General features: G+C 38.3%; 1 long non-coding RNA gene and 1 pseudogene across 1 annotated transcript; one reads left to right on the forward strand and one right to left on the reverse strand.

The window, feature by feature from the left end:
* Positions 1 to 940: 940 nt before the first annotated feature.
* On the reverse strand, positions 941 to 2,417 carry LOC131227780 (uncharacterized). The gene is made up of 3 exons (XR_009164045.1): positions 2,322 to 2,417; positions 1,817 to 1,927; positions 941 to 1,484 (listed from the first exon to the last, which is right to left on the reverse strand). It is a non-coding gene; the product is annotated as an uncharacterized LOC131227780 (long non-coding RNA).
* Positions 2,418 to 9,669: 7,252 nt separating this feature from the next.
* The window catches only part of LOC131234838 (PI-PLC X domain-containing protein At5g67130-like), a 50,841-nt pseudogene continuing 33,350 nt past the window's right edge, over positions 9,670 to 27,160 (forward strand).

Here is a 27,160-nt window from a genome sequence, read left to right on the forward strand (position 1 = left end):
TAACAATGCATCACTTGGTTGATTTATGACCCGGATAGATCAGCTTTCCTGCAATTGACAACAAGATAATCTGATGGTGCTTAATGCATTGGATATATGAACCTATACCTAGAGCTAACTCGCACACTGGCTCACTGAGTTGACTCAATGAGTCGTTGTACAATAGAAGAGCTAATGCAACGGTGCAATGGAGGAATTGTATGTTGAAGTGGTGCAAAAGAGAAGTTGATCAATAGTAGAAGATCACTTACCTAAAGGTCTAATGTGGGATGCTTTTTGAAGTAGTTCGGGGTCAACCCAAGATCAGCAACACGACGACAGAAACATTGGACAAGCTCGCTGGAACACTAGCTGATGCAGTTGAGCTCTCTTTCTCCTTTTATTCTTTGGTGTTAGGTTTCTCTCGGGCGATGACTTACTGTACTTTGGGTTGGACGGTGAAGATTTCATTAATAACAGTTGGGATCAGAAGAAAATTCAAGGTTTCCATTACCTGACTAGAAGGATTTGAGTATTGGTTGGGTTTCCAAGTCGAGAGAACACATTAGAGAATGAGAGTTGATTGCAGAAGGCATGCCGAAGTTCACGGAGTTTAGTTGTAAAACGGAAGCTAAGTGGGATTCACCATGATGTGTAGTGAGAAATCTACGTCATTTATTTGGTTTGCAAGACTGATCAAAGGTAAGGCCGAGAAATAAAATAGATTGGAAGATCAAGTGGACCACACTAGCAGATCTAATGTAAGAGACACTACTGGCTACCATTTCTACGAGCTCTGGTCCGGATGAATGGTTCAGATCGGTAGGATAGTCCAATTTGGATGGTGGGTTGGAGGGTTTAGATGAGTCTAGCACCCTCTATTGCGGAGGAAGAAGACGGAGTGGAGAGAGAAATACGGGGCTGTGCTGTTAACGTGGTGACTCGCGACTTGCGTAGTTTCTTTTCTTTTCTTTTTTTTAACGATGGTAGGCCCCACATAGATGTTGTGACAAATCTAATCCGTCCATCAGACTTGCCCGTCCATATTAGAGCATGAATGAGGCTGATCCAAAACTCAGGTGGACCACACCATGAGAAACAGTGAGGTTTGGGATACCTACCGTTGAAAAAAAAGAGGATGTTACAGTATTATTCTGTCTATGGCTCAGATCTCAGTCACATTTGACACATTGGCATGTGTTTTGCACAGCCACCTCTTGAAAAAAAGAAGCTTGAAAACCAATATAAAGAGGAACTTACACTAAGTTGTGATCCTGATGTTGATTGTGGCCATGATGGTGGCAATGCCCTTATTGATGTTGAAGAAGCTGATAATCAGATTGGTGAAGAGTGACCGTATCAAGAGTGCAATAAACACGGAAAAAATGGTCAGTTCGATTGCTAAGATCACCCCAATTTGGTCTTTTTAAGGCCAGATGATGGTTGTTAAAATGATCAGCTTGATGATCCAATCTTGTTCCATTTGGCTGAGAGGATTATCATTGCTGCAACCAAATAATGCAAATTATTCATGGAAACTGAGCATAAATAGCACATGGAATTAGAATCGTATTTGAACCAGAATGTTAACATTCTTCTTTTATTCCCCACGGAAAGAAAATTTTGTGCAATATAAAATGTTCATTGCAGTGTATATGGATTTCAACTTGAAAATAGCAAGCTTTGAAAGCAGTGTCAAAGCTGTTTAAGGGAAAATAAAATATTAGACAATGGCATAGGTTGCCTTTTCAGCTAACAGAGTTGAGGATGCAAAATGTGACTGAGGAAATTGAGAGAGAGAGAGAGAGAGAGAGAGAGAGAGAGATGAGAACTTTACCTTTTCAATACCTCCAATGCAGAACTCTAGAAATCTCAAATCAATTCAAAGGCCCACTTAAAAATTGATCAGGGATGGGTCGATTTTTGGAGAATGGATCCATTTGCAACCCTATAGAATGGTCAGATGCTTGAATCATCAATGTCCAATGCTACCTTAGGTTCATTTCCAAGCAAATCAATATGAAAAATCAAACATGTTCTGATGACGTTACTCCATTTGGGAACATTAAAATAGCATATGATCCCACTATTATATCAAGCAACATGCTAGCATGTTGGTCCAGTGTCATTATGTCTTGCTTGAATACTACTATTAAGAACTCGCTCCTACAACGGGACCTAAAAGTTCATAAATGCATTGTTTTAGTTGAAACAAAGATTGCATACTGGTAAATAAATTGGGGAAAAATCCAAAAACATTGTTAAATAATTTCGGATTTCAAATCGATGCAATTGAAACTTAAGTTTTTGATCAATCAGATTATGAATCAGCTAATCGATACCGTGGGTTGCTTCCTAAATGTGCTAAGGATTCTTGTTTTTTAACCTGCTTGGATTATCAATAATTTTTGGATAATCAATGGATGATTTTGTTGAAATTTTGTAAGAATAGGGTCTCTAAATAGTTCAAATAGATTGATTAATATTTGATTGATCGGGTTCTAAATTTGTTAATCTGATCCGTCAAGTGTTCCCAAGTTACTTCCTGTTAAACTCCTATGATTTTTATTTATTTATTTATTTATTTTAATGATTCTTGGATTATCCAAAAAAAAAAATGATTTTATCAAAATCGAAATGAAACTCAAAAAATAATTTATTCTCATTTTAAATTTTAAATGAAGTGTCTACAAAATTTAAAGCATATCCAAAACTCACTCACGTGGATTATACCATGCGAAATATCAGCGATTGACCGTAGAAGTTTTTATCAAGATGATATTTGTGTCAACCCTGTGAACGGTTTGGATGGCATATAAATATCATGGTCGGGCTCCAGGAAGGTTTCAACGGTGGACATTTCTATTCCTACTGTTTCGATTTGGTGTGGTTCACATAAGTTTGTATCTGCATAATTTTGTCCTATCGTGACCTTACAAAACCGATGGACGGAGTGGATTTGTCACGCCCATATCTGTGGGGCCCACACAACTTCCCACTACAGGAACGAGGCAATCCGTTTCCACTTCCCCTAGCGGTGACGAAGCACATAGTCTGTGTCAACATGTCACATGTCCGAGCCCCCATCAGATGAGATGAGCGGTCATTATCTTGCAGACGTGCGCCCCTAGTATTTGACACCTGGCAGGTGAGGCGGTGGATCCAAACCGTCTATCCAGTGGTTACGTGCTTGGATGGCCTAAGGTTTAAAAACACTTAAACCGGACAATTCTGCCCATGAAGATAAGCCCACTAGTTGGAAGGCAAAAAAATCCATCTCCATCCATCCACGTGTCATTCACTTGGCTAGAATTATATGAGTATAGCTTTTGGGGTATGGCCTATCTTAGGTAAGGCTTGATAGATGAATGGTCCAGATCTTGCATACGTATGCATACGTGCATCGATATCATGATTAATTGATAACTTGGATACTTTCAGTTAGTGGAGTTAGTGGAAGGGAGCTCTCTGATTGCTGGGGAGTTGGGACTTCCCATTGGAGGGTTAGATTTCACCAATCTGCACCGTCCAAATTACAGGCTCCAATGTGGATGGGCCATTGACCAAAGACCACATTGATAAACGAGGCTGGATCCAATAGGATGTTTGGTAAGTTAAGTTCAACGTACAACTCAATGTGTGGTGCCCACCATGATGTATGCATGACATCCAATCCATCCATTGTGTGTGGGCCCTCGTGTTGTTATTAGAAAATAAATACCAGGCGGGTAGGCCATGCCACAGGAACAGTTGGAATGAGAATACCCAACATTAGAAACCTTTTAGATTGTTTGTGGGGGCACATCTTATTATTTATATGTCATCTAATCCATTCGCAAGATAAATCCCACAAGGATGAATTGATAGAGAGAAAATCAGACCAGTCCAATATCCAGGTGGACCTCACCACTGGATTTTAAAGGTTTAGGCATGATTTTTCATGATATTTCCCATCTGATTTTTTGGGAGGCAAGGATGACCCAAGAAGACACTGATGATAGACAGATTGGGTGTCATGCACCCATCATAGTGGCCCAATACAACACATTGTAAGTTAAGATTTCATTAGCAGGTGGCCCTGTTTTCAGTTCTCTGTGTGGGGTCTACTTGAGGTTTAGATTGGCATTCTAAATGACGGACGAAGTGGATGTCACTCACACATTACAGTGGACCCCACAGAGAATTTTTTATTTATTTTTGCACAGGATTTCTATAAGATTTATAGGGCCCACCATGATGTATTTTTTTAGATCCAACCTATTCATAAGTTAACATAGAGATAGATGAAGTGAAAACAAAAATATAAGCTTGATCAGAAACTTCTGTGGCCCTTATGAAGTTTTGAATGGTGGATGTCACTGTCCCCACTGTTTTCTATGGTGGGGTCCAATTGAATTTTAGATCTATCTCGTTATTTTTCTCATGCCATAAAACGATCTCTCCAAATGGATGGACGGTATGGATACAACACATGCATCATGGTGGGGTCCACATAACTTGGTGACGTCACTTCAGTAGCCATTTGGCTACTCACCTTGTCCGTATCTAATCCGCGCCCCTCTTATTTAGCCTGTTGAATTCGGCTAGTGACCGTTTTCTTTCTAGCAACCCATTTTATCGGCAGAGGTGGCTAGGAACCGTCCAATTATTGCGATTTTTTGTCGGGCTATCCCCAATCCACCATGGACCCACAATTTGGATGGTCGGGATAATCGTACACATGTATGGTAGACGGTAAACGGTGGCAAACATACATGGTACAGAGACGGCCCTTACGCATTCAAATTTCGAAGAGAAAAACTTTGATGCTCCCGCCTGTTCGGAAGAGGGAGAGAGGGAGAGACAACGATTGGGGCCGAGAGAAGTATCCGTTGGCGCCTTCCAGCTGGCTGTGACCGTTATCTTGATACGGTGGTTTGAAACTGGATTTCCTGCGAAAGCCTTCCGGCGGGAAGTTCTTGCGCAGGATTCTGTGTGGGCCCACTTAGGTGTTTGTGAGAAATCCAACCCCTCCATCCGTTTTTAAAGCTCATTTTATTAGGTGGAACTAAAAACGAAGAGGATCCAAAACTCAAGTCGGCCACACGAGAGTAAACAGTGGAGATTTAGTGACCACCGTTGAAACATTTATATGTCCATTAAAGTATTGTAACGGTATAATTTTTTGGTATTTTCACTTTATTTGCGTGGAAATGACCTTCTAAATGGCATATAAATAGCAAGGTTGCGCCTAGGAAGGTTTCAACGGTAGGCATTCATTTTCCCATTGTTTCGTGATGAATGGGTTTGATTTCTAACAAACGTTGCATTAGGCTCCACCCAGAATCTTTACGCAGGAATTTTCCTTTTGCGAGAAATCCGCGTCCTTTGAAACTTAGGCGCGGATTAGGTACAACCCCAGTGGCGGAGGCTCCGAGGGACGACTGTGATGTATTACTATTATCCACACCGTCCATCCCTCTTTTCATATCATTCTAGAGTATGGGATCGAAACTAAGGCATATCCAATTCTCAAGGGGACCACACCATAGGAAGCGGAGGTGCTAAGAATGCTCACTGTTAAAAGCTTTTTAGGGCCCCTTTTCTAGTTTATTTTTCATACAATCCCTTGATATGGGTCATATTCACCGTGAAGAAGTTAAAAATATATATCATCTTGATACAAAACTTCTGTGATCCCAAAAAATTTTCAACGGTGGAAATTTAATATCCACTGTGGCCCATTTGAAAATTTTATTTTCTCTATTTTTGAGATAATATTCTAAAATAATATGGAAAAATATATGGACCGTGTGGATAAAGCTCATACATAAGTTGCCGTAGGATCCTGACAAGGTCAGTAGCCATTTGGCTACTGAAGTGACGTCACTAAGCTCTGTGGACCCAACATGATTCATGTGTTGTATTCATACCATTCAACCATTTTTAGAGATCGTTTTATTGCATTAAAAGAGAATGAGATATATCTAAATTTCAAGTGACCCACCACAGGAAACTGTTGAAGCTGTCACACCCACCGTTGAAACATTTACAGGGCCCACAGTGATGTATTTTTGAGATCCATTCTATTCATAAGTTAAAATAGAGATAGGTGAAGTGAAAACAAAAACATCATCTTGATCGGAAACTACTGTGGTCTACTGTGGCCCCTAAAAAGTTTTGAACGGTGGTTGTCACTGTCCCCACTATTTTCTATGGTGGGGTATACTTGAATATTATATCGATCTCATTCTCTTTGTAATGGCATAAAAATATCTATAAAAATGGTTGGACGGTATGGATACAACACATGCATCATGGTGGGGTCCACAGAGCATGGTGACGTCACTTCAGTAGGGACTTGGCTACTGACTTTGTCCGTATCCAACTCTCGCTCCTCCGCCTGTACCGAGGTCTGTGGCGGTAGTTACCTAATCCGCGCGCAAGTTTGAATGACGCGGATTTTCCTTTCGCAGAAAATTCCCGCACTGGAAACTGGGGTGGAGCCCACTTTGTAAGGAATCCACTCTGTTCATCCATTTTATGAGCTCATTTTCGATGTCAAACCAAAATTGAGCAGGATTCAAGATCAATTGTGCCGTAATAAAAGAGAAGTTGTTAGGAAATTTTCTACCGTTAGAAACCTTCCTGAGTCGATAGTGATGTTTACATGCCATCTATACCGTCCATAACGTCATTCCTACTGGGATTAACTGAAAACACAAATATTAAAATGATTCAAAACTTCTGTGGCCCCACGAATATTTCAACTGTGGACGTTCACTTCTCACGTCATCGGCCCACTTAAGCAATGGATCCGGTTCATTTTTTTCCTAATATTCTAAAATTAACACAAAAAACGGATGAACGGGGTGGATTTCCCATAGACATCGCAGTGGGCCCCACCTGAATTCCCAGCACAGGAACTTCCTGCCAAAGGCTTTCGCAGGAAATCGCTTCCAGTTTCAAACCCATATCAACGTAACGGTAACTGCCAGGCGCCAGCTGAAAGGCGCCAGCATATCAACGTAACGGTAACAATCAGGCGCCAGCTGGAAGGCGCCAGCATATCAACGTAACGGTAACAGCCAGGCGCCAGCCGCAGCATACAGGTCGAATTTCAACGGATACTTCTCTCGGCCCCCATCGTTCTCTCTCTCTTTCCCTCCCTCGATCCCCTATCTCCCTCCCTCTCGCTGCCGCTCCCTCTCCCTCCCTCTCTCTGCTGCTCTCTCTCCCTCTTGCGCGCTCTCCCTCTCCCTCTCCCTCTCCTCCCCTCTCTCTGCCTCTCCCTCTCCCTCTCCCTTTCCCTCTCCGCTCGCTCTCCCTCTCACTCTCCCTCTCCCTCTCACTCTCTCTATCTCCTCGGCCCTCTGCTGCAGTTCGGCCTTCCGCTGCTCCTGAATCTCGGATTCTCAAGTATGATGTAAGGCTTTTTCCTTCTTGCTGTTGCTTTCTGCAATTTAGATTACTTGATTAGGAATATGCATTGTCAAATCCCTAATTAGGGATTAGCATTGTCGAATCCCTTTTTAGGGATTTGCATTGTCGAAACCCTTTTTAGGGTTGGCATTCCACAGTGGATGGATCATGCACCTAAAGTATCTGACGTTGGATGACCCTAGCCACACCAATGTTGGACTGTTTTCTGTTGAACCAGATCTGTACAGTATCTTCTTCTTGAATTTTTATTTAGACTCCCAAAACTGAATGTTAATGATTGTATTTTGGGGCTTTGTTTCTGATTTTTTGAACAGTTATCTAGGGGCATGTTCCCTTCCCAATTAGGTGAAATGGACCAATTGACTAATTTACATTTCCATAGTTGAGAAACTTCTTGTGGTTGGTCTAATGTATGTTACATTGGAGAGGAGGAAATAGGAATAGATAGAAAAGTCCAGGGAGTAAGCCCCTGTTCCTTTAGGTTTGATACTGGCATCCAAAAGTTTTTCCTACATACTCTAAGCCCCTGTTCCTTTAGGTTTGGTACTGGCATCCAAAAGTTTTTCATACTGTAAGTCCCTGTTCCTTCTTGCACCATAACTATATGGCCTGAGGGGCATCAAGCATCCCATACGGTTTTTCATTTGACTGTGCTACCACATGAACATGTCCTGTTTTCCAACTGACTGTGCTACCACATGAACATATACTGTTTTCCAACTGACTGTGCTACCACATGGGCATTTTATGGTCTCATGCTACAATGGTCTCCCACTGATCAGAAGGTCTACGATATATATAAGTTAAGACCCCGGCTGTGCTTTTTTGTATTCTCTCCCTTTCTGTTTAATTTTACCTTTAAATTTAATAGCTTTCTATTTTATAAAATGCTCATCAGGGAGTGGGTTCCTTGATTTGGCTGCTGTCTTGTTAGGCTTGTTCCCGCTCTGCTTTCTTTTGTATCTTTGCTGTTTGGCTTTCTCATTATCTTTCAAAAAAATATCTACTATTATAATGTTAGCGGCCTCACACACTTCGATTGTCAGAAAATTTTGCTAGTCAACTAGGAACTCTCTTGAATAGGTAAAAGTAGGGGTTCATTCCCAAGACCTCAATGCTGAAATGCATTCTGTCTAACACTGAGGGACGTACTCAAACCAAGGGACATAACCAAGTTGACTTGGATTGGCTGACAAATATGCTGACAAATATGCCGACAATTTAATGGAGTTGACCATTGAATTGGCTTTGATCAATACCAAGTGAAAATAGTGTTAAAATCAGGAGCATCTTTGTTGTAGGTCAACTTCTCAATATCATATTCGTAATATTTCCTTTTTATTTTGAATTTTTTAATCTATCAATTTTAAGCCTATTTATTTTCAAATTATAATATTCTATCTTTTCAGATCATAATCTTCTTCTACTTTACAAGCCTCACAACTTTTTCTCACAACATTCCAAGAAAGACCTGTAAATGACAATCACAAAAGTATTTATGGTGAAATGTACCCATAGAAATTGTGAACTACTATTGATAGATGTGTTAATCCTTCATTTTTCTGATCTTTTATATTGATCTTTGTCATATATGTTCATCCAAAAAGTTGATGGCCATGTTCCTGCATGCGTTCCACATGAATATACATCACAAGGATATTTGTTAAAGCCCAAAAGTATTCATGCAAAATGTACACCTAGGAATTATGGACTTCTGTTGTTAGATGTGTAAAACAATAATTCCTTTTTATTTTTGCATTGTTGATTTTCATGTTCTTGCACTTGTGCGTTCAACATGAATATGCATTCTCAGGTTTTTTGTTGAAGCCCTATACTAGATGGTCCCGGTCTTCCCGTATTTCTCTTCTGAAGATGTATCGTTTAGATCCTTTCAATAGTGTCAGTCTGTAGACCTCTCAACTGAATAGGTGACTAGCTCGAGTTACTGGGTTTACTAATCGTACTATTGACTTGTTCAGCCGAGCAGAGTCTGGGTACCTGGTTTTCAAACAATGTTCTTTCTATTTGTTCTCCGTCTGTGTCAGATTACTTATACTTCATAAACGGTCACTCATAATCTCCTTGAACAGTGATGGGTGGTTAAAAAGACATTTTTGGATCTGTGATAGAGGTTGAGGTCAATAGTGTCAGTCTGTAGACCTCTCAACTGAATAGGTGACTAGCTCGAGTTACTGGGTTTACTAATCGTACTATTGACTTGTTCAGCCGAGCAGAGTCTGGGTACCTGGTTTTCAAACAATGTTCTTTCTATTTGTTCTCTGTCTGTGTCAGATTACTTATCTTTCATAAACTGTCACTCATAATCTCCTTGAACAGTGATGGGTGGGTAAAAAGACATTTTTGGATCTGTGATAGAGGTTGAGGTCATGTTCACAGGGTTCACATTTTATTTTGAGGTGTTATTTGATAGTCTGCAGAGTATGTCACTTGATACACAGTAAGATAGAAATTGTACATGTGCCATACAACATTTAAGAAATGTTGTGATATCTATTTTCAAAGATAATTCATTGCCATGAAACTTTTTGATCTTGTTTCTTTGTTCTTATCCCTTTCTTTCTAGCAGCTAATACTTAATATAAATTGTGTGTATTTGCATTTGATGATTGTTGTTGGCAAGGATTTCTTTCTTTTTAACTCTGTGTAATGCCGGTCGCTGTTTGCTTTTGTTTTTTCTTTTCTTTTCTTTTCTTTTTTCCCCAAACTTCATTTATTTACTACAAGCAAGAGCCTACTGTACATGACTCTATGGTTCTTTCAAAAAAAAAAAACTTTGCTTCATCTATCTTGGGATCTTCCATCCTGGAATTTTCAACATGCGCGCAATTTTCTCATCTATATGCAGCCTAATGGTTATATTTGAAGCTGCAAGAGCAATAACAAAGCTAAGTGGAGCAACCAATCTGTCAGTGTTAGTATTGGGTAGTATAGATGCTGAATATTTCTTTGATTTCTTTGTTTTTTCAATAGTACTACTGATGTGTGTTCTGAAGTAACCACAAGTTTCAAATACGATACCTGGATCCAAAGAAAATGGGATTCAAACCAGAATTCCTTAATCATGTTTGGATCTGGGTATGCTGTTTGGAACTAATTGTTGTTTGGAAGACCATATGGTTATTTCAAATGCATGTTTTGCTGCATTTAAGTAGTAGAAGGAATACTCAATGCCAAACCTACATATACACCTACCAGCACATATTCAGATTATATATTAATTATTGTTCTGGTAATTATTTTTGTGGGTGTGCACTTGTGCAACTTGTAAAATTTGATGGAGTACCTGAACAGTTTACCAACCAAATAGGTTTATGCCTTAGTTTGTGATGAGTACTTGTGCCATGGTGAGATCAGGTTTGTCCATAGTGGAAATAGTCTGTTTCTATATCTGCCCTCTACTCATTTGACAAAATGCCTGAAAAGGATGTTTCTTGTTAATGGTTGTTGCTAATTGAAGCCATGCATCAGTTCAACCGAGGATCCTAACTAGCCTTGAACAAATATGAATAAATAAATAGTTTTGTATTGGTTGGAAATGAATTTCCATTGTACTCATAAGGATATTCAAGTGGTTTGCTCACTTGCACAAAATCATTTACAACTTAAACCATTTACCACCATCCAAACAACCACTTAGGTATTGGTTCAAATTTTCAGATATTTGGCATGGAAACCTACCCATCTTCTCAGGTTTTGTAGACATCAGTTTGTTAGAATGCAATCCTTTATCTAGACCCCCGTTGGTTCCAAAGCCTATTTTTAATTGTAGGTTTCAATATGAATCTTCATTTTTGGCTTTTGGTTATGGAAATTGTTAATACTTATCGTTAAAACCTCAGTTTTAGTAGTCTTATAATTTCATGTCTGCATTTTGTTTGCTGATTCTACTATATTTTAGCTTCTCTCTTCTTCTTTTTTTGTGCTTTCATGAGGCAGATTTCCAGATCTTGTAGACCTTTAACATGGTAGCTTACTTGAATTTCTCTGTTTTGTTCTTTACATAGTTTCCTGTATCAGTTGCACAAAGGAGCTGCTCATTGTCACAGCCATGGAGTGCTACACAGGTTACCTTTTTGTTGGTTATTCACTGGTGGGTACAAGTATTTGCTAATCTATAATGCATGTTTATATATGCAGATGCTGTTTATAAATACTTTTTATGCACTCTCTGAACATAGCAATTGTGTTGTTTCTTTTTTCCTTGAAAATTCATTTATTTATTTATTTTGTTAATTTCTTCTTCCTCATCTTCTTATGTCTACTACTGATAATGCAATCATATTGGTGCATGTCATAATCTCAAAGAAGGGCTTCTTCCATGCCAGAAACAATGTTTCCTGCAAACCATGTCATTTGATTTCGAATTAGTATTTGGACTCTTGCATGTAAAACCAGGTTTATCCATATCAAATGCTTTTTAGTAACCAGTGGCATGATTATGTTAGTATTCTTCAAAATTTCATGCCAAATCTTTGTTATAGAAATGAGCAAAATTGGGAACTTTGCCTATGATCAAACAATGTTGGAGAAGAAAGAACATGTTCTTCAGAAGAAAATTTCCATAGAAATTCAGAAAGACAACGACTTTACAAAGTCAAAAAAATAAAAGAGGTATGCATTTGTTTTGATTATGCTCACCATGATTTTGTTATACCTTCATAACCAAATTAATGTATTATCCTATTGGTGTTTATTCTCCTACTAATCCACTGGCTTTGAAAGAAACTCAATCTCCAATGCACTCTCTCCATGAGGTTGTTTAACACTTATTATTATTATTATTTTTACTTATACACATGCATTCACACCTCAACACACCACGTACTCTTGAAGCACTCTCCTCATTTGAACAGGGTACAAAAGGTGAAGCATGGGTTCGGCATGAGGGTTCCAAGATCGATGTTAAGGTTCTTCAATCAGTAAGATTTTTCCATGTAAGCCATATTGGTCTTGTTTCGAGTCTATAAAATAGTTGCATAGGTTGACCCATTTTCTACCTTATGGTGATAGGTATGAACTACTACTCGGCGAGCTTGTCTCACAAATCCGGTACATCGAATTGGCAGCCAATACCTTTGTAGGCCATTCACGGTGACTTTTCTCTCCATCGCCCCCCACCTTTGAACTCATCAATGATTTCCTTTCCAATATCTACAAGTTTTCTGATTATCTTCGCTGTCTGTTTTTCTTCAGTGACCAATTTTCGGAGATCATGGTCAAGCTATTTATCATAAATGTGAATACCAAGCCAAAAGTTTTCCCAATCTATCCACTACATATCAAACATTTCAAACTGTCCATTCATGGTCAAGCTATTTATCATAAATGTCAATAGCGCAAAAGAATCTACTAACACTATTTAATAGAAATTCTAATACTAACATCTAATTAGGTTGTTGTTGACAGATGCAGTATTTAATCCGATCATAGTTTGTTTGTGTGTTTTGTGGAGATTGAGAGACACGAGCCATCTAAATTCTATTACAAATATCTAATTAGTTTAGTTTTTATGCATGCTTTTGTTTTCAGGAATAACATGGCGCCGAAGATCTACTAATGTTATTTAATGGAAATTCTTATGCTAACTTCTAATTGTGTTGTTTTTGACACGTGCAGTTTTTAATTCGACAACAACTAGTTTGTGTGTTTTGTGGAGATTGACATGGCATGGAAGAATCTACTAACGCTATTTAATAGAAATTCTAATACTAACATCTAATTTGGTTATACATGCTTTTGTTTTCATGGGTAACATGGCGCCGAAGAATATACTAACGTTATTTTAATGGAAATTCTAACGCTAACTTCTAATTGTATTATTTTCGACACGTGTAGTTTTTAATTCGACCCCAGCTTGTTTGTTTGTTTTGTGGAGATTGAGAGACATGAGCCATTTAAATTCTACTAGTAATATCTAATTAGCTTAGTTTTTGTGAGGCCATGGGCTCACTATATGTTTGGCTCTATGTGGGCCACTCTTGGGGAGCAATGTTGGTTAGATGTCCACATTGATGGGCAATGATGGTTAAATGTCCATATTGTGAGCCCGGTTTCTGAGTTTAAGGCGTGACAGTTTTTATACTTGCTTTTGTTTTCAGGAGTAACATGTCGCGAAAGAATCTACTAACGTTATTTAATGGAAATTCTAATACTAACATCTAATTTGGTTGTTATTGACATATGTAGTTTTTAATCCGACTATAAATTGCTAGTTTGTTTTGTGGGGATTGAGAGACGCGAGTCATCTAAATTCTACTACTAATATCTAATTAGCTTGGTTTTTATATTTGCTTTTGTTTTCAGGAGTAACATGGCGTGTAAGAATCTACTAACTATATTTAATGAAAATTCTAATGCTAACTTCTAATTGTGTTGTTTTTAAATCGTGCAGTTTTTAATTCGACCACAGCTTGTTTGTGTGTTTTGTGGGGATTGAGAGACATGAGGCATCTAAATTCTACTACTAATATCTAATTAACTTAGTTTTTGTGGGGCCATGGGCTCACTATATGTTTGACTCTATGTGAGCCACTCCTAGGGAGCAATGTTGGTTAGATGTCCACATTGATCAGCAATGATGGTTACATGTCCACATTATGAGCCCAGTTTTCGAGTTTGGGGCGTGACAATTTTTATACTTGCTTTTGTTTTCAGGAGTAACAAGGCGCGAAAAGAATCTATTAACGCAATTTAATAGAAATTCGAATACTAACATCTAATTTGGTTGTTCTTTAGACATGCAGTTTTTAATCCGACCACAGATTGTTAGTTTGTTTTGTAGGGATCGAGAGACACGAGTCATCTAAATTCTACAACTAATATCTAATTAGCTTAGTTTTTATACATGGTTTTGTTTTCAGGAGTAACATCGCGCGGAAGAATCTACTAACGCTATTTAATGAAAAATTCTAATACTAACATCTAATTGGGTTGTTATTGACACATGCAATTTTTAATCCGACAATGACCTGTCTAAATTTTATTACTACTATCTAATTATCTTAGTTTTTTTATACATTATTTTGTTTTCAGGAGTAACATGGCACAGAAGAATCTACTAACGTTATTTAATGGAAATTCTAATGCTAACATCTAATTGTGTTGTTGTTGACACATGTAGTTTTTAATCCGACCACAGATTGTTTGTGTATTTTGTGTGGATTGAGAGACACGAGCCATCTAAATTCTACTACTAATATCTAATTAGCCTAGTTTTTATACATGCTTTTGTTTTCAGGAGTAACATGGCGCGAAAGAATCTACTAATGCTATTTAATGAAAATTTTGATACTAACATCTAATTGGGTTGTTGTTAACACATCCAGTTTTTAATCCGACCACAGCTTGTTTGTGCATTTTGTGGTGGTTGAGAGACACGAGCCGTCTAAATTCTACTACTAATATCTAATTAGTTTATTTTTATACATGCTTTTATTTTTAAGAATAACATGGCGCCAAAGAATCTACTAACGTTATTTAATAGAAATTCTAAGCTAACTTCAAATTGTGTTGTTTTTGACATGTGCAGCTTTTAATTCGATCACAGCTTGTTTGTGTGTTTTGTGGGGATCGAGAAACATGAGTAATCTAAATTTTACTACTAATATATAATTAGCTTTCTTTTTATACTTGCTTTTATTTTCAGGAGTAACATGGAGCGTAAGAATCTACTAACGCTATTTAATAGAAATTTTAATGCTAACATCTAATTAGGTTTTAATCCGACCATAGATTATTAGTTTGTTTTGTGAGGATTGAGAGACACGAGTCATCTAAATTCTACTATTAATATCTAATTAGCTTAGTTTTTATGCATGCTTTTGTTTTCAGGAGTAACATGGTGCGGAAGAATTTACTAACGCTATTTAATAGAAATTCTAATACTAACATCTTATTGGGTTGTTGTAGACACATGCAGTTTTTAATCCGACCACAGCTTGTTTGTGTGTTTTGTTAGGCTTGAGAGACACGAGCCATCAAAATTCTAATACCAATATCTAATTACTTTAGTTTTTATACATGCTTTTGTTTTTAGGAGTAACATGGTGCCGAAAAATATACTAACATTATTTTAATGGAAATTCTAGTGCTAACTTCTAATTGTATTATTTTTGACATGTGCAAAGTGTAATTCGACCACAGCTTGTTTGTGTGTTTTGTGGGGATTAAGAGACATGGGCCATCTAAATTCTACTACTAATATCTAATTAGCTTAGTTTTTATACTTGCTTTTGTTTTCAGGAGTAACATGGCGTGGAAGAATCTACTATTGCTATTTAATAGAAATTTAATACTAACATCTAATCGGGTTGTTGTTGACACATGAAGTTTTTAATCCAATTATAGATTGTTAGTTTGTTTTGTGGGGATTGAGAGACACGAGTTATCTAAATTCTACTACTAATATCTATTTAGCTTAGTTTTTATACATGGTTTTGTTTTCATGAGTAACATGGCGTGGAAGAATTTGGGGCGTGAAAGTTTTTATACTTGTTTTTGTTTTCAAGAGTAACAGTAGAGAATGAGTTGATGAGGATGAAGTGAAGAAGAGATGAGAATATTGAGAGAGAAGGAGGAGAGTTTGGGAGAGATAATGTGTTAGGCTTGCTTGCCCTAACACATAATATTTTATTATGATAAAGCAGAAAGTACACTGCAGGAGAATAGGGAAGTGTGCACATGCACTTACACTAAAAGAGCCCACTAACCACACACAATACACAATACAATACACTAGCATTCTCTATACTCTCCCTTAAGTTGGAGCATAGATGTTGATCATGCCCAACTTGTCACGAACACGATGAAGAGCATCTCGACTCAAGGACTTTGTAAGAACATCAGCAAGTTGATCCCCAGATCGAACAAAAGGAGTGACGATTTCCTTAGAAGCGACTTTCTCCCAAATAAAGTGACAGTCGACCTCAATATGCTTGGTTCGGTCGTGGAAAACTGGGTTACGAGCAATATGGATGGCCGTTTGATTGTCATAGTGAAGAGGAATAGGATCCGAAGGAGGATAGCCAAGTTCTTCAAGAAGATTGCGAAGCCACATGAGTTCACACGTCGCATGAGCCATAGCATGATATTCTGCTTCAACCGAGGACCGAGCAACAACTGGCTGCTTTTTGCTCTTCCAGGTTATAAGATTGCCACCTAGGAAGGTACAGAAGCAGGATGTAGAGCGGCGATCAAAAGTACTACCTGCACAATCAGCATCGGAATAGCTAAAAAGATAAAGATGACCATGCAACTGAAAGCGAAGGCCAAGACCCAGGGTTGATTTTAAATACCGAAGCATGCGGTAGACAGCCGTGAGATGAGAAGTTCGGTGGGCTTGCATGAATTGACTAACAACCCCCACCGCAAATGAGAGATCTGGGCGAGTAATAGTCAGGTAAATAAGTCGACCTACAAGTCGTCGATACATCTCGGGATCAGTAAGGAGAGCACCATCATCTGGTCGAGAAGCTTCTGTGAAGTATCCATGGGAGTGGTAGCAGGCTTGCACCTTAACATGCCGGTCTCCATGAGAAGATCTAGCGCATATTTTCGTTGTGACAAGACCAATTTGGATGATGAGCCAGCAACTTCAATTCCGAGGAAGTAGCGAAGAGGACCAAGATCCTTGATCTCAAACTTGGTCTTCAAAAAATCTTTGACCTCCCTCATTCCAGCAGAATCACTACCAGACAAAACAATATCATCCACATAGACAATGAGAACCATGATGCCCGTCGATCGACGACATATAAAGAGAGAATGATCGGCATGGCTACGAAAAAAGCCAAACTCCAAGAGAGCCTGACCAAATTTTTCGAACCATGCACGTGGAGATTGTTTGAGTCCATACAAGTGCAGGGTTGTGAGAAGCAACAAAGCTAGGAGGTTGATGCATGTAAACTTCCTCTGAAAGATTCTCATGGAGAAATGCGTTCTTAACATCAAGCTGAAACAAGGGTCATGATAAATTAACAGCCAAGGAGAGCACAACGCGAATGGAATTAAGCTTAGCCACCGGAGAGAATGTCTTGAAGTAATCCACACCATGAGTCTGTGTGTAACCTTTAGCAACAAGACGGGCTTTATAGCGATCAATTGAGCCATCTGGAAGAAACTTGATTGTATAAACCCATCGACAGCCAACAGGTTTATTGCCTACAGGAAGTGGCACAAGATCCCAAGTATGATTCTTCTCAAGAGCAGACATTTCTTCCATCATCGCCTTTGTCCAAGCAGGACTCTGAAGAGTATGTGAGAGAGATCTAAGAATAGTCTGTGATGAAAGGGAAGCTGCAAACGACTGAAAAGATGGTGAAAGATGATCATATGAAACGAAATTACTAATGGGGTGTTGAGTACAAGATCGTGACCCTTTGCGCAAGGCAATGGGAAGATCTAAACTTGAGTTAGGAGAGTCACCTGAACCAACATCCAAAGTGAGCGGAAGGGTGGATGGCTGAGCTTGTGAAGATTTATCTCGACGATGATACACCCGCAGAGGCTTAGGCTCACCCATATCACCAACAGGATGTTGAATAGAGGGGAGAGGAGTTTTCCCATGATCACTAGTAGAAAGAGGATAAAAGTCATACTCCCCCTGACTCGCAAGAGGATCACAAAGGGAACGGCCTGGAGAGGAGAAAAAAGAAAGATCCTCAACGAAGGTGACATCGGCAAAGACATATTTCTTGCGAGTCAATGGGTCAAAGCATTTATACCCTTTCTGACTCCGAGTATACCCGATAGAGACACATTTAATCACCCTGGGGCTAAGTTTATCATTACTTCCATCCAAAATTTGAACAAAGCATGTACAACCAAAAACTTTAGGTGGTAGAGAAATAGATTATCATGAGGATACAATATAATAAATGAATATTTGTAAGACAGAATACGTGAGGGTATACGATTAATAAGAAAAGTAGTAGTTAAAAGAGCATCACCCCAAAAATGTTTGGGTAGATGCATACCAAGCAGAAGGGTGCGAATAACGTCAAGAAGATGGCGATTCTTTCATTCTGCAATACCATTTTGTTGAGGAGTGCGAGCACATGACGTCCTAGACAAAATACCACGTTCCTGCAAGAAGGACAGAAAGGCAGTAGACATGTATTCTCGCTCATTATCAGAATGGAGGGATTTGATGGAACAATGAAATTGAGTGTACACTTCATGATAAAACACTTTAAACGCATTAAACACTTCACTTTTAGATTTCAAAAGATAAATCCAAGTCATGCGGGAATAATCATCAATAAAGGTAACAAAATATCTAAATCCAAAAGTCGAGATAACCGGAGCTGGTCCCTAGACATCCGAGTGAACCAGATGAAAAGGTTGAGATTTCCTCCCATAAGAGCTAGGAGGAAACGTAACATGATGATGTTTAGACAATTCACAAATATCACAGCATAATGGTTTAGTGACAGATAAGGAGGGAAACAAAAGTCTCAATCTAGAAATGGATGGGCGACAATGCCACCAAGTCATGGACTCTTGATCTAGAGAAAGGGTACTAGAAGCGGCAACAGGTGTATCATCGAGAAGATAAATGCCTCCTCGCTCATGCCCTCCACCAATCACTCTCTTCGTCTGTAGGTCCTGAAACAAACAATAAGAAGGAAAGAAGGTGATTGAACAATTGAATGATTTAGTAAGAGAGCTAACAGACAATAAGTTTAATGAAAAACGAGGCACATGCAATACGGAAGACAAAGACAAGGAAAAAGAGAGAGGGATGGAACCAATCCCAGAGATGGGAGATTGGGTTCTATCTGCGACTGTGACATACTGAGTGGGAGAAGAAGGAGAATAAGAAGAAAAGAATTGCAACTTACCAGTCATATGGGAGGAAGCTCCAGAGTCGATGACCCAGGAGGTAGGAGAGGATGACACAAGAAGGGCAGTACCTGACTAGGCCGAAGCTGCATGAGAAGGCTCAGGAATATCCCGAATGTGAAGCCGCATAAGGGCATTATATGCCGCTCGAGAAATGATAAGACTCTCTTGAAGTAGTCTGCTCAGCTGTCGGGGTGGAAGACTGTGTTCCAGAAGCAACGGTTGAAGTAACAAAAGTAGTGGCATACGTAGGATGACTATGTAGCTGCCAGTAGTAATCAACAGTGTGATTAGTTCCACCGCAATGTGAACAAATGCGGGAACCATTACGTCCTCGTCCACGTCCACCACTACCACGAAGACTACGGCTGCCACGACTGCGATCTCCCTCGCGGCCTCTACCACGACCAGCAAAACCAGAAATGCGCCCTGAGCTCAAGGATGGAACCCGAAGACCAAGGGAGGACTGATCGCCAGCAAGATGTGCCGAACGCTCGGGTGGCACAAATGAATGAGAAGGAAGAGTAGAGGCCATAGCACGCTGACACATGGCATAGACTGTCGTCAATGGGGGAAGAGGATCCTGCATAACAACCTGATCGCGAACTCAACCCAACGAGGAACTGCATGATACGAGTATCATCCCGTTGCTTATGAGCATGTTCATGATCCTCTTTACATTTGGAAGGAAGAGGCTGATACATATCCAACTCATCCCACATACCCCGAAGCGTCGAATAATAGTCTTTTAAGGATCTGGAGTTTTGTTGAAACCGACCAATTTCTTGAATAAGCTGGAATACCCGTGAAAATTTCTGAGATTCCGAGAACATATCATGAAGCGTATCCCAAATACCTTTAGCCGAGGATAAAAACATCACTGAGTGGCTAATCGAGGAATCCATGCTATTCAACAACCATGCAATAACTTGATAATTCTCCTTTATCTAAGACTTGTAGGTAACATCTGTAAAGCTTGGGGGATCATCTAAAATATACAATAACTTGTCACGGGCTCCTAAAAATACTTTTACAGATTGTGCCCATTGAAGATAGTTGTCACCATTCAACCTAATGGAGGAAATCTGCAAGGGGTTGGATTCAAGAGACCCTATGCCAAGAGATGAGGGCCCTTTGTCAGCCATAGTAGAGTCCAAGAGAAATAAACCTATGCCAAGAGACCCCCTATGCCAAGAAAGACTGATTCAAACAACTCTATCTAACTCAATCCTTCAAGATAACAAGATATAAACCTCAAACAAATATCAATCATCCAAAAAATCATGAAACGCAGTCAAAAAGGGCCTGACGAGTGAAAAAACGGCCCAGCCGCACACCCGTTTGAGGTTAAAAACCTCTCAAACATTGATCTTAAGTAAAAAATTCACCATGGATAATTTGGGAGGAAGATTTCGGTCCATCTTGAGCAAAGAAACCAAAGAAAAGCTTACTGATTAGATCGAAGAAAAGTGAAATATAGGACCGATTTTTGAATTTCTCTATTTCGCCCAAAATACCATGAAATGAGGCCCAATAAATTCTGAAAAATTCATGAAAAATCTTCTAAAATCAAGATCTATCAAACACCTAAACTTTTAGCTCAAACGGAGTCCATACGTCCGTACAACGCTGACGTCAGCCGTACGGTTGCTGACGTTAACAAGGTGACGTGTCGCCTCTCAACCTGTTGGATGCGGCATGTTTGGATCTTTGCTCTGATACCAAGTAGAGCATGATTTGATGAGGATAAAGTGAAGAAGAGATGAGAATATTGAGAGAGAAGGAGGAGAGTTTGGGAGAGATAATGCGTTAGGCTTACTTGCCCTAACACATAATATTTTATTATGATAATGCATAAAGTACACTGCATTGAGAGAGAAGGAGGAGAGTTTGGGAGAGATAATGTGTTAAGCTTACTTGCCCTAACACATAATATTTTATTATGATAATGCATAAAGTACACTGTAGGAGAATAGGAAGGTGTGCACATGCACTTACACTAAAAGAGCCCACTAACCACACACAATACACAATACAATACACTAGCATTCTCTATAGTAACACGTCGCGGAAGAATCTACTAATGCTATTTAATAAAAATTTCCATACTAACGTCTAGTTTGGTTGTTAAATGGCCATTACTATGGTGCAATGTTGGTTAGATGTTTACATTGATGGGCAATGACGGTTAAATGTCCACATTGTGAGCGCGGTTTCCGAGTTTGAGGCGTGATAGTTTTTATACTTGTTTTTGTTCTCAGGAGTAACAAGTCGCGAATGAATCTACTAACGTTGTTTAATAGAAATTCTAATACTAACATCTAGTTTGGTTGTTAAATGGCCACTCCTAGGGAGCAATGTTGGTTAGATGTCCACATTAATGGGTAATGATGGTTAAATGTCTACATTGTGAGCCCGGTTTCCTAGTTTGAGGCGTGACAGTGTTTATACTTACTTTTTTTTCAGGAATAACATGGCGCGGAAGAATCTAGTCACGCTATTTAATAGAAATTTTAATACTAACATCTAGTTTGATTGTTAAATGGTCACTCCTACGGAGCAATGCTGGTTAGATGTGCACATTAATGGGGCAATGATGCTTAATTGTCCACATTGTAAGCTCGGTTTCCGAGGTTGGGGCATGACAATTTTTATACTTGTTTTTTTTTTTCCAGGAATAACATGTCATGGAAGAATCTACCAACGCGATTTAATAGAAATTCTAATGCTAACATCTAGTTTGGTTGTTAAATGACCAGTCCTAGGGAGCAATGTTGGTTAGATGTCCACATTGATGGGCAATGATGGTTAAATGCCCACATTGTGAGCCCGGTTTTCAAGTTTGGGGCGTGACAGTTTTTATACTTGCTTTTGTTTTCAGGAGAAACATGTCGCGTAGGAATTTATTAACGATATTTAATAGAAATTCTAATACTAACATATAGTTTTGTTGTTAGATGGCCACTCTGAGGGAGCAATGTTGGTTAGATGTCTACATTGATGGGCAATAATGGTTAAATGTCCACATTGTAAGCCCAGTTTCGGAGTTTGGGGCGTGACAATTTTTATACTCGCTTTTGTTTTCAGGAGTAACATGTCGCGGAAGAATCTACTAAATATATTTAATAAAAATTGTAATACTAACATCTAGTTTGGTTTTTAAATGGTCACTCCCAGGGAGCAATGTTGGTTAGATGTCCACAATGATGGGCAATGATGGTTAAATGTCCACATTGTGAGCCCGGTTTCCAAGTTTGGGGTGTGATAGTTTTTATACTTGTTTTTGTTTTCTGGAGTAACATGTCGTGGAAGAATTTACTAACGCTATTTAATAGAAATTCTAATACCAATATCTAGTTTGGTTGTTAAATGACCACTTCTAGGGAGCAATGTTGGTTAGATGTCCACATTGATGGGTAATGATGGTTAAATGTCTACATTGTGAGCCCGATTTGCGAGTTTGGGGCGTGACGTTTTTATACTTGGTTTTGTTTTCAGGTGTAACATTACGCGGAAAAATCTACTAAATATATTTAATGGAAATTGTAATACTAACATCTAATTTGGTTGTTAAATGGCCACTCCTAGGGAGTAATGTTGGTTAGATGTCTACATTGATTGGCAATGATGGTTAAATGTCCACATTGTGATCTCGGTTTCTGAGTTTGAGGCTTTTGTTTTCAGGAATAACATGTTGTGGAAGCATCTACTAACGCTATTTAATAGAAATTCTAATATTAACATCTAATTTGATTATTATTGAAACATCTAGTTTTTAATCCGACCACTACTTATTTGCATATTTTGTGGGGATTGAGAGACACGAGACATTTAAATTCTACTACTAATATCTAATTAGCTTAGTTTTTATACTTGCTTTTGTTTACAGGAGTAACATGGAGTGGAAAAATCTACTAAATATATTTAATAAAAATTGTAATACTAACATCTGGTTTGGTTTTTAAATGGTCACTCCCAAGGAGCAATGTTGGTTAGATGTCCACATTGATGGGCAATAATGGTTAAATATCCACATTGTGAGCCCGGTTTCTAAGTTTGGGGTGTGATAGTTTTTATACTTGTTTTTGTTTTCTGGAGTAACATGTCGTGGAAGAATTTACTAACGCTATTTGATAGAAATTCTAATACCAATATCTAGTTTGGTTGTTAAATGACCACTTCTAGGGAGCAATGTTGGTTAGATGTCCACATTGATGGGTAATGATGGTTAAATGTCTACATTGTGAGCCCGATTTTCGAGTTTGGGGCGTGACGGTTTTTATACTTGGTTTTGTTTTCAGGAGTAACATTACGCGGGAAAATCTACTAAATACATTTAATGGAAATTGTAATACTAACATCTAATTTGGTTGTTAAATGGCCACTCCTAGGGAGTAATGTTGGTTAGATGTCTACATTGATTGGCAATGATGGTTAAATGTCCACATTGTGATCTCGGTTTCTGAGTTTGAGGCTTTTGTTTTCAGGAATAACCTGTTGTGGAAGCATCAACTGATGCTATTTAGTAGAAATTCTAATATTAACATCTAATTTGATTATTATTGAAACTTCTAATTTTTAATCCGACCACTACTTATTTGCGTATTTTGTGGGGATTGAGAGACACGAGACATTTAAATTCTACTACTAATATCTAATTAGCTTAGTTTTTATAGTTGCTTTTGTTTACAGGAGTAACATGGAGTGGAAAAATCTACTAAATATATTTAATAAAAATTGTAATACTAACATCTAGTTTGGTTTTTAAATGGTCACTCCCAGGGAGCAATGTTGGTTAGATGTCCACATTGATGGGCAATGATGGTTAAATGTCCACATTGTGAGCCCGGTTTCCAAGTTTGGGGTGTGATAGTTTTTATACTTGTTTTTGTTTTCTGGAGTAACATGTCGTGGAAGAATTTACTAACGCTATTTAATAGAAATTCTAATACCAATATCTAGTTTGGTTGTTAAATGACCACTTCTAGGGAGCAATGTTGGTTAGATGTCCACATTGATGGGTAATGATGGTTAAATGTCTACATTGTGAGCCCGATTTTCGAGTTTGGGGCGTGATGGTTTTTGTACTTGCTTTTGTTTTCAGGAGTAACATGGAGTGGAAAAATCTACTAAATATATTTAATAAAAATTGTAATACTAACATCTAGTTTGGTTTTTAAATGGTCACTCCCAGGGAGCAATGTTGGTTAGATGTCCACATTGATGGGCAATGATGGTTAAATGTCCACATTGTGAGCCCGGTTTCCAAATTTGGGGTGTGATAGTTTTTATACTTGTTTTTATTTTCTGGTGTAAAATGTCGTGGAAGAATTTACTAACGCTATTTAATAGAAATTCTAATACCAATATCTAGTTTGGTTGTTAAATGACCACTTCTAGGGAGCAATGTTGGTTAGATGTCTACGTTGATGGGTAATGATGGTTAAATGTCTACATTGTGAGCCCGATTTTCGAGTTTGGGGCGTGACGGTTTTTATACTTGGTTTTGTTTTCAGGAGTAACATTACGCGAAAAAATCTACTAAATATATTTAATGGAAATTGTAATACTAACATCTAATTTGGTTGTTAAATGGCCACTCCTAGGGAGTAATGTTGGTTAGATGTCTACATTGATTGGCAATGATGGTTAAATGTCCACATTGTGATCTCGGTTTCTGAGTTTGAGGCTTTTGTTTTCAGGAATAACATATTGTGGAAGCATCTACTAACGCTATTTAATAGAAATTCTGATATTAACATCTAATTTGATTATTATTGAAACATCTAGTTTTTAATCCGACCACTACTTGTTTGCATATTTTGTGGGGATTGAGAGACACGAGACATTTAAATTTTACTACTAATATCTAATTAGCTTAGTTTTTATAGTTGCTTTTGTTTACAGGAGTAACATGGAGTGGAAAAATCTGCTAAATATATTTAACAAAAATTGTAATACTAACATCTAGTTTGGGGTTTAAATGGTCACTCCCAGGGAGCAATGTTGGTTAGATGTCCACATTGATGGGCAATGATGGTTAAATGTCCACATTGTGAGCCCGGTTTCTAAGTTTGGGGTGTGATAGTTTTTATACTTGTTTTTATTTTCTGGAGTAATATGTCGTGGAAGAATTTACTAACGCTATTTAATAGAAATTCTAATATCGATATTTAGTTTGGTTGTTAAATGACCACTTCTAAGGAGCAATGTTGGTTAGATGTCCACATTGATGGGTAATGTTGGTTAAATGTCTACATTGTGAGCCCGATTTTCGAGTTTGGGGCGTGACGGTTTTTATACTTGGTTTTGTTTTCAGGAGTAACATTATACGGAAAAATCTACTAAATATATTTAATGGAAATTGTAATACTAACATCTAATTTGGTTGTTAAATGGGCACTCCTAGGGAGTAATGTTGGTTAGATGTCTACATTGATTGGCAATGATGGTTAAATGTCCACATTGTGATCTCGGTTTCTGAGTTTGAGGCTTTTGTTTTCAGGAATAGCATATTGTGGAAGCATCTACTAACGCTATTTAATAGAAATTCTGATATTAGCATCTAATTTGATTATTATTGAAACATCTAGTTTTTAATCCGACCACTACTTGTTTGCATATTTTGTGGGGATTGAGAGACACGAGACATTTAAATTCTACTAGTAATATCTAATTAGCTTAGTTTTTATACTTGCTTTTGTTTTCTGGAGTAACATGGAGTGGAAAAATCTACTAAATATATTTAATAAAAATTGTAATACTAACATCTAGTTTAGTTTTTAAATGGTCACTCCCAGGGAGCAATGTTGGTTAGATGTCCACATTGATGGGCAATGATGGTTAAATGTCCACATTGTGAGCCCGGTTTCCAAGTTTGGGGTGTGATAGTTTTTATACTTGTTTTTGTTTTCTGGAGTAACATGTCGTGGAAGAATTTACTAACGCTATTTAATAGAAATTCTAATACCGATATCTAGTTTGGTTGTTAAATGACCACTTCTAAGGAGCAATGTTGGTTAGATGTCCACATTGATGGGTAATGATGGTTAAATGTCTACATTGTGATCCCGATTTTCGAGTTTGGGGCGTGACGGTTTTTATACTTGGTTTTGTTTTCAGGAGTAACATTACGCGGAAAAATCTACTAAATATATTTAATGGAAATTGTAATACTAACATCTAATTTGGTTGTTAAATGGCCACTCCTAGGGAGTAATGTTGGTTAGATGTCTACATTGATTGGCAATGATGGTTAAATGTCCACATTGTGATCTCGGTTTCTGAGTTTGAGGCTTTTGTTTTCAGGAATAACATGTTGTGGAAGCATCAACTGACGCTATTTAATAGAAATTCTGATATTAACATCTAATTTGATTATTATTGAAACATCTAGTTTTTAATCCGACCACTACTTGTTTGCATATTTTGTGGGGATTGAGAGACACGAGACATTTAAATTCTACTACTAATATCTAATTAGCTTAGTTTTTATACTTGCTTTTGTTTACAGGAGTAACATGGTGTGAGACCCAACCCGAGTTCGCATGTGTGCATGTGTGTGTGTGAGTATGCATTCCGTCCATCTTGATCCCGCGGTCTTACCGGTCGAATCCCGGCGACCCGTGACCCTTGGATAATGTTTGCGGTCATCCGTGAGCCCAGTCATGAAGACCCGACTCGGATCGAGTTGAGACCTATACCATTGTGACCGCATCGTCGTTGCGATTCCAACGACGCGTCTTATGCATTCATACGACTTATAGATCAAAAGTTGTGAGCATTTCATCATGTGGCCCACTTTTTGTACAAAAGCATATGGACCACTCTCAGGCACAAGTTCCCATGCACACCACCCACACACACTACAATTCCCATGGAATAAACACTACCCATC

This window comes from Magnolia sinica, chromosome 1, assembly GCF_029962835.1.
Source record: "Magnolia sinica isolate HGM2019 chromosome 1, MsV1, whole genome shotgun sequence".
Taxonomy (NCBI): domain Eukaryota; kingdom Viridiplantae; phylum Streptophyta; class Magnoliopsida; order Magnoliales; family Magnoliaceae; genus Magnolia; species Magnolia sinica.